This window comes from Notechis scutatus, chromosome 3, assembly GCF_049901735.1.
Source record: "Notechis scutatus isolate UNSWTSFEM ecotype Mainland chromosome 3, rNotScu1.2, whole genome shotgun sequence".
In the NCBI taxonomy this organism is placed as follows: Eukaryota; Metazoa; Chordata; class Lepidosauria; order Squamata; family Elapidae; genus Notechis; species Notechis scutatus.
In genome coordinates this window covers 113,570,435-113,581,470 of record NC_142011.1, presented here as the reverse complement: position 1 = coordinate 113,581,470, position 11,036 = coordinate 113,570,435, and the positions used below count along the sequence as shown (strand labels likewise).

The window sequence follows — 11,036 nt, the reverse complement described above, 5'->3', positions numbered from 1 at the left end:
ATTGTGATTTAAATCGACTTGATTTAAATCAAATCCACCCTGGTGCTAATAAGAAATTGGATTTGCTTTCAGTTTATGTTTTAGTGGCTTGCCCTGTAAGTATTGCTGGGGGTGGTTTTTGGATGTGCTATTTACTGTTAGTACAGGTAGGCAGTCTGGAAAAAGGAAGCCTATGCAGTGCAGTTCCTTGATTTGGGTATAGTTTACTTATTGATTGTTAGTCTGATGTTAATCTTGCTTTTAATCTGCTCATCTAGGTGTTGATTGCTGGTAGGGAAGTGTTTTGGTCTTTTTGTTCCCCTTTTGGCTTCTTAATTATCTCTTTTGCACAGTATATACATATCGTTAATGCCTATATGTCTATTAATGGCCAGCATCAAGAATCCTTGTTGCTGTTAACTGTGATTTGATTCTTTGCCTTGACGTCAGTGGACTTCTACTGCCGGGAAGTTGCTTGAAGTGTGTGCAGCCACATGGGTTCGAGCCTTGCTCTTGAATGTAAGTGTGCCCTGTGGACAGAGACTTTGGAGAACGGACTGGGAATTGCTGGATTGTGGGAATTTTGCAGGATGAATAAAGGCTGACAAGCTTTCTCCTAGTAGATGTTGCTTGTTCACCAACCCTGGATGATAACAAAATGTCTCCAAGTGATGCACACCCATTGCCCTGCATAGAATAGAATTGAATAGAATAGAATAGAATTGAATTCTTTATTGGCCAAGTGTGATTGGACACACAAGGAATTTGTCTTGGTGCATATGCTGTCAGTGTACATAAAAGAAAAGATACATTCATCAAGAGCCAAGAATCATAAGGTACAACACTTAATAATAGTCATAGAGTACAATAAGCGATCAAATCATACTAGGAAACAGTCAATATAAATTGTAAGGATTCAAGCGACAAAGTTACAGTCATACAGTCACAAGTGGGAGGGGATGTGTGATGAGAAGATTAATAGTAATAGTAATGCAGACTTTGTAAATAGTGGACAGTGTTGAGGGAATTATTTGTTTAGCAGAGTGATGGTATTTGGGAAAAGACTGTCCTTGTGTCTACTTGTTCTGGTGTGCAGTACTCTATAGCAGGGATCCCCAACCTTTTCGACGCCGCGCCCGGTACAAGGTTCAACTGGCGCCGCCATCTTTTATGACGAAAGGCGCTTCCGGTGACGCCACCGGGCGCTGTTTTTCGTCATAAAAGATGGCGCTAGCGCTTCTGGTGAGCTTTTTCGGTAGAAATGGCTTTCTACCCGGAAAAGCTCACCGAGCGCTGGCGCCGCCATCTTTTTATGACGAAACAGCGCTTCGTGAGCTTTCTACCCGGAAAAGCTCACCAGAAGCGCTTTTTACCAAAAAGATGGCGGCGCCCAACAACCAGCGGCCCGGTAAGGCTTGTTCCGGTTCGGCCCGGGTCCGCGGACCGGCGGTTGGGGACCCCTGCTCTATAGCATTGTTTTGAGGGTAGGAGTTGAAACATTTTATGTCCAGGATGTGAGGAGTCTGTAAATATTTTCACAGTCCTCTTTTTGACTCATGCAGTATACAGGTCCTCAATGGAAGACAGGTTCGTAGGCTTCCTTTTCCCAAACTGCCCACCTGTGCTTGGCTTCTGTGAGTTTTGTAGAAGTGTAGGCACATGGTTGAAGGAGGCTTACGAATTCTGCCTAACACAACATTTCTGGCATCTGCCTGGATGATAAAGGGCTCATTCAGATCAGGGTGCTTGAGGATAGGCTCAGCAACAAACAGTTGTTTGAATTTTTCAAAGGCCACCTGGCAGTCCATGAACCTTTTAAGTGGTTGGTTTGGTCAGGGTTGTCATCCCTTTGGTCTTAAGCAAGTTGGTGATTGGCAGGGTGACTTGCGCAAACATCACAATAAATTCCTTGTAAAAGTTTGTGAAGCCAAGAAACTATAGCTGCTTTCTCATGTGAAGAGCTTCCTTTTCAAGCACAGCCCAAACTTTTTCTGGGTCCAAGTCTATCTCTTCGTGAGAAATGTGGTATCCTAAGTAGTCTAATTTGGTTTTGTGAAATTTACATTTTGAGAGCTTCTCATACAATTCCGCTGCGTGGAGTTTTTTTAGGACTGCCTTAACAAGTTTTACATGCTCTTCCATGGTATAGATTAGAATGTCACCAGGTAAACCAGGATGCCTTTATATGCAAGTGTTTATGCACACTTCATTTATTAACTGCACAAACACAGCAGGTGCTCCTTGTAAGCCAAACAGGAGGACTCTGAACTGGAAGCAGCCCAGCAGGCAATTGAAAGCAGCTTTCCATTCATTCATTTCCCTCCCTGATTCACACCCGATAATAATCAAGTCCAACTTAGTGAAAAAATTTCCCTTTGCCAAATGGCTCAACATCAGTGACAAGGGGTACGCAAAAGACCATTGCCAAATGGTCTTTCATCAGTGACAAGGGGTACGCATTTTCTACACCAATGGCATTTAACCCATGGTTAATTTTAGAGAGCCGTTCTCTCTGAATAATATGGGGGCTACTGTTAGGGATATACCATAGCAGAATGTGCACAGCAGTCAGGCAGTCAGGCGAATATGAGAGAAAGCGTTTTTTAGTTTTCACACTCAGTAAAAACGGATACACTGTCTTAGTTGAATAGTTTATTCCATTAAGAGTTTAGCAGGGTCAAACAGTCCAAATATCATTTACTAGTGTTCAGTCAGTTCAGTCCGGAGATTGTTCAATTGCAAAAATCCAGTGTCAAAAAGTCAGTTAACTTACAATGTCAATCCATAAATCAGTCCAGTAAATATCTTCTCACAGTAGATTAGATATGCAGCATTCAAAACTCTTTCCTCCTTCAACGTCAGCAACAGGGAACACGCAGAACAATCAACCATCAATCCAGTAGCAATCCAGGTTCTCTAGCTCCCTCTTATGGCAGTTTCTCAACCGCACCCAAATTATATCATTTAGAGTTTAAAGTGAAAAACACATTTAAACTTTGCTATCATGGTTTATGTATTATTTACCCAAACAACATTAGGTAACTATGGTTATTCCTAACATACTCCCCTTTTGGGTAACATAAAAATATATACATCTCTTTACAATCTTAACCCATAATCATCACAACTTTCTTTGTGTTTGATTGAACCTTGAGCCTTCGTAAATTGATCAGCTATATTGTCTTCAGACATACAATATTCCAGTCTTATCAAATTACTTTGTACAGATTGCCTTACATTTAGATATCTAAGATCTGTATGCTTAGTTCTCGTTTTCACAGCAATATTTGTAGCCATTCGTATGGCTGCTTGATTGTCCTCATATACTACAATGGAATCATTTACATTTATTCCCATATCCAATAACAATTGTTTATAAAGAATCAAATCAGTACACAACAAAGATAGACATGAAAATTCTGCTTCCATTGTAAACATACTTATGTGTTGCTGTCTAATTGACCTCCAACCAATCAGTGCCTTTCCTAACAGTATAGCCGTACCTGAAGTTGATTTCCTAGTGTTTATGTCTGTTGCAAAACTTGCATCAGCATATGCACTTAAAATCAGATCATCTTTTGGCTCCAAATACAATGCATAGTGCATTGTCCTTTTAAGATATCTTAAGATACGCTTTGTCGCTTGCCAGTGTCGTTCAGTAGGTTCAGCATTGAATCGTGCCAATTGATTAATGCTATACGCAATATCTGGCCTTGACCAATTACTAATGTACGATAGACTACCAATTAGCGATTGATAGATAGTTTTATCAAACTTTGGACTTTGAATATCAGTGTGGCTAAATTCTTGACTCATTGGAGTTTTAGCCGGCTTACAAAGTTCCATCTTGTATGTTTTTAGTAATTGATAAATCTTATCCTCTTGAGATATCTTATAACCACTTTTGGTTTTATTTATGGTTAATCCTAGATACTGCTTTATCTCTCCTAGTTGTTTTATTTTTATCTTCTTACCTAATAATGATATTATTTCAGTAGCTTCATTATTAGTTTTTGTGATTAAGGCAATATCATCAGTGAATAATAATAACAATGATACTGTTCCATTAGTCTCTCTCTTAAATAAACATGAATCAGCTAAACCTGCTTTAAATCCTATATTGGTTAACTCCTTAACAATATATTGGTTCCATTCGTAACCAGATTGTTTTAATCCATAGAGACTCTTTTTAAGTTTCCAACAGTCATTATTTGTTCTATCATTCTTAATTCCTACAGGTTTCTTTAGGTATATTGTGTGCTGCAATGGTGCATGCAGATAGGCAGTTTCTACATCTAAGTGATTTATGATATAGTTCTTAGCTGCCCACACTAAAGCTGCTCTCAAGGTTGTTGATTTTAGACTCGGTGCAAATACTTCGTCATAATCACTTGCAGTTTGATTAAATCCTTGAGCTACCAACCTAGCCTTATGGGTAACAGTTCCATATTTACCTGTTTTTAATTTAAATATCCATTTACAGCCAATGGATTTTTTACCTGGAGGTAATTTAACGTTTTCATAAACTTCCATTTGTTTCAGTGAATTTAGTTCCTTCTCCATCGCTCTATGTCAATTTTCTTGATCCTTTGCAGGATACATTCTAAGTTCTTCAACAGTAGTTGGAACTTTACTAACTTGGCAAACTACACTTGCTTGGTACCTGTCAGGTGGTCTGGTTTCACGTGTTGAACGTCTAGGTATTACAGGGCTTATAGGTGGACTTTCAGGTACTACTTGTTCCTGTTTATCTACCTCATCCTGTTCATCTATTCTTTCCTGTTCTGATTTTATGAGCTCTTCCTGTACTTCTTCTTTAATTGTATTCTTTTGCTTACTGATATGTTTTGATCTTCTATAGGTTTCTATGATTATATCCTTACTTGAATCTTGCTCCAGTTTTTCCCATCCTACATGTTCAAGGAATTGTGCACTAGCACTACAGTAAACGCTAGATGTACCTTTTCCCCAGAATCTGTATGATTTGTGATTAGATTCATAACCTACAAAGAATAACTTTTTAGCCCTATGCTGCCCCTTATGTCTCAGTTGTGTAGGAATGTGCACCCATGCTGGTGCTCCAAATGTGTGCATGTAGCTTAGGTCACGTTTTCTGCCATGCCACCGTGTGAATGGTAATTCACCTGTTGTTGTGTTAACAACATTATTTAATATATGATTACCACACATTATTGCTTCTCCCCACAAAGTTTCAGGTAATCCTGAATCTGACAACATAGTACGAGCCATTGCTTGTATTGTTTGGCCTCGTCTTTCTATAAAAGAATTATGTTGTGGCCTATATGGTGCAGACTTTTTATGTTCAACACCTGCCATCTTCAGTCTATTTTGGAATTTCTTATTTATAAATTCCGTACCATTATCAGTTACAAGAGTTACTAGTTTTCTTTTAGTTTCTCTTTCAGCAAACTTCAACCAATTAAAGAAATTCTGATATGTTTCCATTTTACTCTTCATTAAATAACAGAAACCATATCTTGAGTAATGATCCATTATGCTTAATATATAACGAGCACCTCCCATACTAGGTTTTTTAGGACCTATAATATCAGCAAATACGACCTCTAGAGGCTCTTTAGTTTTAAATCCATTAATTCTATTTGCTGGTATTACCTTGCTCTTTTCTTGACTGCAAGCATTGCAGTGCAAATACTTACTGCAAGGCTTCAGTTTTATACCTTCAGACAGTTCAACCGTTTGCTTGAGCATTTTAAAATTTATATGCCCTAAACGTCTGTGTAGCAAATGTATGCATTCGTCATGAGGCTTAATGTTATTATACACTGTATTAGCCACCTCTAATTGATTATCATTCAATATATACAATTCATCTTTTAAAGTTGCAGTCACTTTTTTACCTTCCTTTTCTATTATGCAGTTTTCTCCCCTAAAGGTAACTACATAACCTAGTTTAATCAAAACTCTAACTGAAAGCAAATTAAACTTAAGTTGTGGTACATACAACATTTTAACATTTTCTTTTATACACGAACAATGTGCAATACCTTCAGCTTTTGCTTTCATTTTCCAGCCATTAGCTAACGATATCTGTTGTGAACTCATTGACATCTTAATAAATCTTTTCTTATCTTTTGTTATGCAGTGCGACGCTCCACTATCTACAACTCATAAATTATTATTTACAATTTTGCTGCTATACATGGCTATTTCAAAAAATGTTTTCATCTTTTTGATGCTTTTTGGCATTCTGACATTTTCCTTTTTTGCAGAATCTAGCCAAATGTCCTTTTCCTCCACAATTAAAACATTTTTTAATTGTATAGGCTGTTGATATTTCTCTTCTTGTGGTTGTTCCCTTCTCAGTTGATCCCTTTCAAGCCTTCTCCTGGCTTCTTCAATTAATCTGCCAGTAATGTCAGTTAATGTGAGGTTATCTTTTGGCAGTACTTCCAGTGAAGTTACATAGTCGTTATAGCTCTCATCTAACAAAGACAAAATTATATAAACCTGATGCAGTTCTGTGAAGATAAGTTCTTTTTCATGCAGTTTCTGAAAAATCCTCTTCATAGTGTTTATATGAGTCAACATGTCTCTATTCTTTTGAAGATGTGTTCTGAACAGCCTCCGTGTAAGATTTATATGTGCTCCTACACTGTCTCGAACATAAATCTTCTTTAAATTCTCCTAACACTTAGCAGCTGTTTCTTCTCCACGAATATGGACAAGCTGCTGGTCACAGAGTGTCAGTCCTATTATACATAAAGCTTGCTCATTTTTCAGTTTATATTCATTTATTTTCTGGGCATCATTCTCATCTTCCGGATCCCAATCATCTACCTCTGGTGGGTTTTGAATTATACTCCACAAACCTTCTCTGCGTAGAAGTAGACTGCATTTCATAGACCATGTAACATAGTTTGTTCCATCCAGTTTGGATATTAGAGACAAACTTGGTAAATTGACTTGTGCCATTTTTCTTTGGATATTAAACTATAATAAACTAATAAAACACAGCTGTCGGTTTACAGTATTGTGTAACTACACTAACTCTCAATTTATATAAGCCTGTTGTATCCTGGTTAGTCTGACTGTGCAGGCTGGGCCCATAACCAGTGTTAGGGATATACCCTAGCAGAATGTACACAGCAGTCAGGCAGTCAGGCAAATATGAGAGAAAGCGTTTTTTAGTTTTCACACTCAGTAAAAACGGATACACTGTCTTAGTTGAATAGTTTATTCCATTAAGAGTTTAGCAGGGTCAAACAGTCCAAATATCATTTACTAGTGTTCAGTCAGTTCAGTCCGGAGATTGTTCAATTGCAAAAATCCAGTGTCAAAAAGTCAGTTAACTTACAATGTCAATCCATAAATCAGTCCAGTAAATATCTTCTCACAGTAGATTAGATATGCAGCATTCAAAACTCTTTCCTCCTTCAACGTCAGCAACAGGGAACACGCAGAACAATCAACCATCAATCCAGTAGCAATCCAGGTTCTCTAGCTCCCTCTTATGGCAGTTTCTCAACCGCACCCAAATTATATCATTTAGAGTTTAAAGTGAAAAACACATTTAAACTTTGCTATCATGGTTTATATATTATTTACCCAAACAACGTTAGGTAACTATGGTTATTCCTAACAGCTACCATGTGGGATTTCACCGGTTAGATGAACCTCAGGTTAGATTTTTGTCAATTAAGGCTCTGAGTTCCTCTAGCTCTCCTGATGTCATGGAGTAAAGTTCAGGTTTTGGCAGTTTGGCTGCAGGCAGTATTTTGATGGCGTGATCTGTGGGATGGTAGGGAATAGTACGTTGCCTCTCGCTCGCTAAAGACCTCCTATAGCCCTTAGGAATAATGTTAGCTACTTCCTCACGTTCACTGGCTGATGCCGTGCCCTCTCCTTTCACTTTCTTAACAAATGGCAGGCAGTGGCCTAGTTTCATTTTCACTCTTCTCTGGGTTTTTCCGGCAGATACTTAATTTTTTTTTTCCAGTTAATAGAAGATTTCCACTTTTGTAACCAAGTGAGACCCAGCACCAGCCGGGGCTTCAAAATAAAGCTGATGGTCTCATCATGGGCCTGATTTTCATCTGCATTGGTTCCATTATGAAAGTTACAGAGGCTCCTCCCGCTAGGGTGCCATCTAGTTGTGAGAATGCCACAGGGGTCTTTAGCTGCCCAAGTTGAATCCAAGTTTCTATACTACTCTGGGACTAACTAGGCATCTGGTACACCCAGAGTCCAGCAGAGGTGTCATTGTGTCTTTGCACCCTGAGGAAGTCACCAATAATTCTACCTGGCTATCATCAGTATCATGGGGCCACTTACTAGTGGTTCATCATCTTTGCTGTCTGGCCCCATCTGGAGAGGGTGGTTGCCTTATCTTGGTCAGCACAGGTGGAGGCATCGGTTCTCTCCTGAAGTCTTTGATTGGGTTCTCAGTTTGAATTGTCCACCCGACACTCCATTTTGCTTCCCAGGGTTCTCGGTTTCTTCTTCCATCTTGAGATTCTCTCCTCTACTTCCCAGTCTGCTTGTTGACGTAAAGACTGCTTCCTTCCAAGTCTCCATCTTCTCTTGTTCCCCTTCGGGAATAAACTTGTTTGCAGTCCCCCCAGTAGTTGATTCTTCTGGGTGGACTGAAATTGCAGTTCTGGCTTAATGTCAGCCCTGCCCCAGCTTAAGTTTTCTAGAAAAGTAAGACTTGACTCCATTGTAGTGAAAATAATACTTTTACTAAAAGCCAAATGGTTGCAATAAATCAAAGCCACTGAGGATTTTCGTATGAAAGCTTCCCAGCTTTCTCATTCCACCTCCTTACTATCTTCCATTTGTCGAGTCGCTTTCAAATAAGTTATTTTAGTAACTGTCCTTGCAAAGGTGGAGTAGATATTGAGTATTCCATTCCATTTCCCAAGCCCATGACTTTGAGATGACGAACCAATGTCCCAGGATGGTACTAAGCTTAGTTTCTGTTTCCCTGTTCCCCCAGCTTTCTCCCCCTGTAATTTATGACAGGGTGACATTTAGCAAAGCAGGGCTGGAATGAAGGATGGTAGTTCTGAGACAGAGCATGAGTGATCAAGCAGAGGACCTTTCTGTCCAGAAAAAGACATAACCGGCACACAACACAAAGTCAGGCAAAGGCCCTCCTTGCCACAGCTGCTACCTGCTGTTCGAGCAGGAGCTGCGAGTCCAAGTGGACTCCCAAGTTACAATTTTGTTGAAAGATATTGTACAGATACTCTGTTTATTTTTTCTGCTGTTCAGGAGGCACTGTGTTTCTGCTCATCTAAATACAGTTCTTACATGCTTCTCTTGTGGAAGGTTGGGTTATTACTTTAATAGTGGAAAACTTGATTGGTGGGGTACACACTTTGTTCCTAGTTTGCCATCATAATCTCTGGTGATTAGGATGTCCAGGAAGGATAGTGAGATGTTTTCTTCTTTCCTGGTAAATTGGATTCCTTCAAAAATGTTGTTGGCTGTTTTGTGTATGTTCTCTAATTGGCTCTTTTTTATTATAGTGAAGGTGTCATCTACATATATGATCCATATTTTGGGTTGTATTTGTGGAAGTGCTATCACCTCCAGATATCACATTACAACTTCTGCTATGAGTCCTGAAAGCGGTGATCCTTTAGATGCACTTTTAATTTGTTGGTGTTAGAGTTTGCAGCGATCCAACCAGCACACAAATAAATAATTCAGCAGGATTAATTTATAGAAGAAACTTGTTTATATATAATAATATAAAACATGATGCATGTATACAATACCTATGCAGCTCTTGCAACTTGGTAGCAAAGTACACGGACAAGAAGCATAAGCCAGAAGCCAGAATTCAGAAGCAATATATGAAGCACAGAAGCATACCAACTCTTATATATACAGCCCAGTTACCCTAAGCTGCAGGCTCCGAGCCATCTGACATGGCTCACAACTGGTACTGTTTCTTAATCACCAAACAGTTCCCATTCGCTGACTTGTTGTTATGGCAATCCCAGCTCATAATTTCTTATATACTGACATGCCTTTATGACTGGAATAGACATAAAACCGAATAATTTAATCTTCCCATGGTGCATTCCACCCAATGGCTTGGTCATTATATCTGCCAGATTGTCCTCTGAAGAACAGTGAAGCAAGCTAATTAATTTACATTCGATGGCTTCTCTGACATTACAATACTTAATGTCCACATGCTTCTATATTTCACTCTGTCACCTGTTGCCATTTTAATGCAAGCAGCATTATCTTCAAACACTGTTACAGCGTTATTTACCTTTACGCTTAAACCCTGTAACTGCTGTATGTACCAGGTTACCTCTGAACAAAGTTCAGATTAGAGCTATAAATTCTACTTCTGCAGTAGAAATGGCTACAGTTGTTTGTTTTCTGGACTTCCAACCAATTAAAGCCCTTCAAACAATACCATAATCTCAGAATTAGACTTTCTGGTTTTTACATCATTGGCATAATCACTGTCAACACAAAATTTCAACTTCAATTCTTCAGAGACCTGTATTTGAAGACCCAAATTCACAGTTCCATTCAAATACCTAAGAATCCTTTTTATACCCATCCAATGCAATTGCATTGGTACAGCAGTAAAGTGACTTAAGATGCTTACTGCACATGCTATGTCTGGTCCGGACCACTGTGACAGATATAACAGGTTCCCTATTGCTGACTGGTATATCTCTTGATCACAGGCTTCACTTTTGTCCTCACCCAAACTGTTATGAAAATCTGTGCTCATAGGTGTTGGAGCAAAATTACAATCCTTCATGTTATATCTCTCCAACAGCTGTTCAATTTTTCTTTGACTGAGAACATAATCACCTTTTTCAGTTTTTTGTATCTCTACACCAAGATAATTTTGTATTTCATCTAAATTTTTCAAACTACTTCTCTTAATTGATTAGCAAATTCTTTTACCTGTGACACATCTTTTGCAATGAAACAAGATCATCCACAGATGCTAACAATTGACAATCCCCACCTTGTAACTTTCCAGTATATATGCAACCATCAGCTTTGCAATTCTTGAACCCAAATCCCTTCAGTAC

The 11,036-nt window shown here is 38.8% G+C and overlaps 1 protein-coding gene across 3 annotated transcripts in view; it reads left to right on the top strand.

Moving 5' to 3' along the window:
• TMCO1 (transmembrane and coiled-coil domains 1) overlaps window positions 1-11,036 on the top strand; it is a 72,641-nt gene that overhangs the window by 25,330 nt on the left and 36,275 nt on the right. The window lies entirely within an intron of this gene.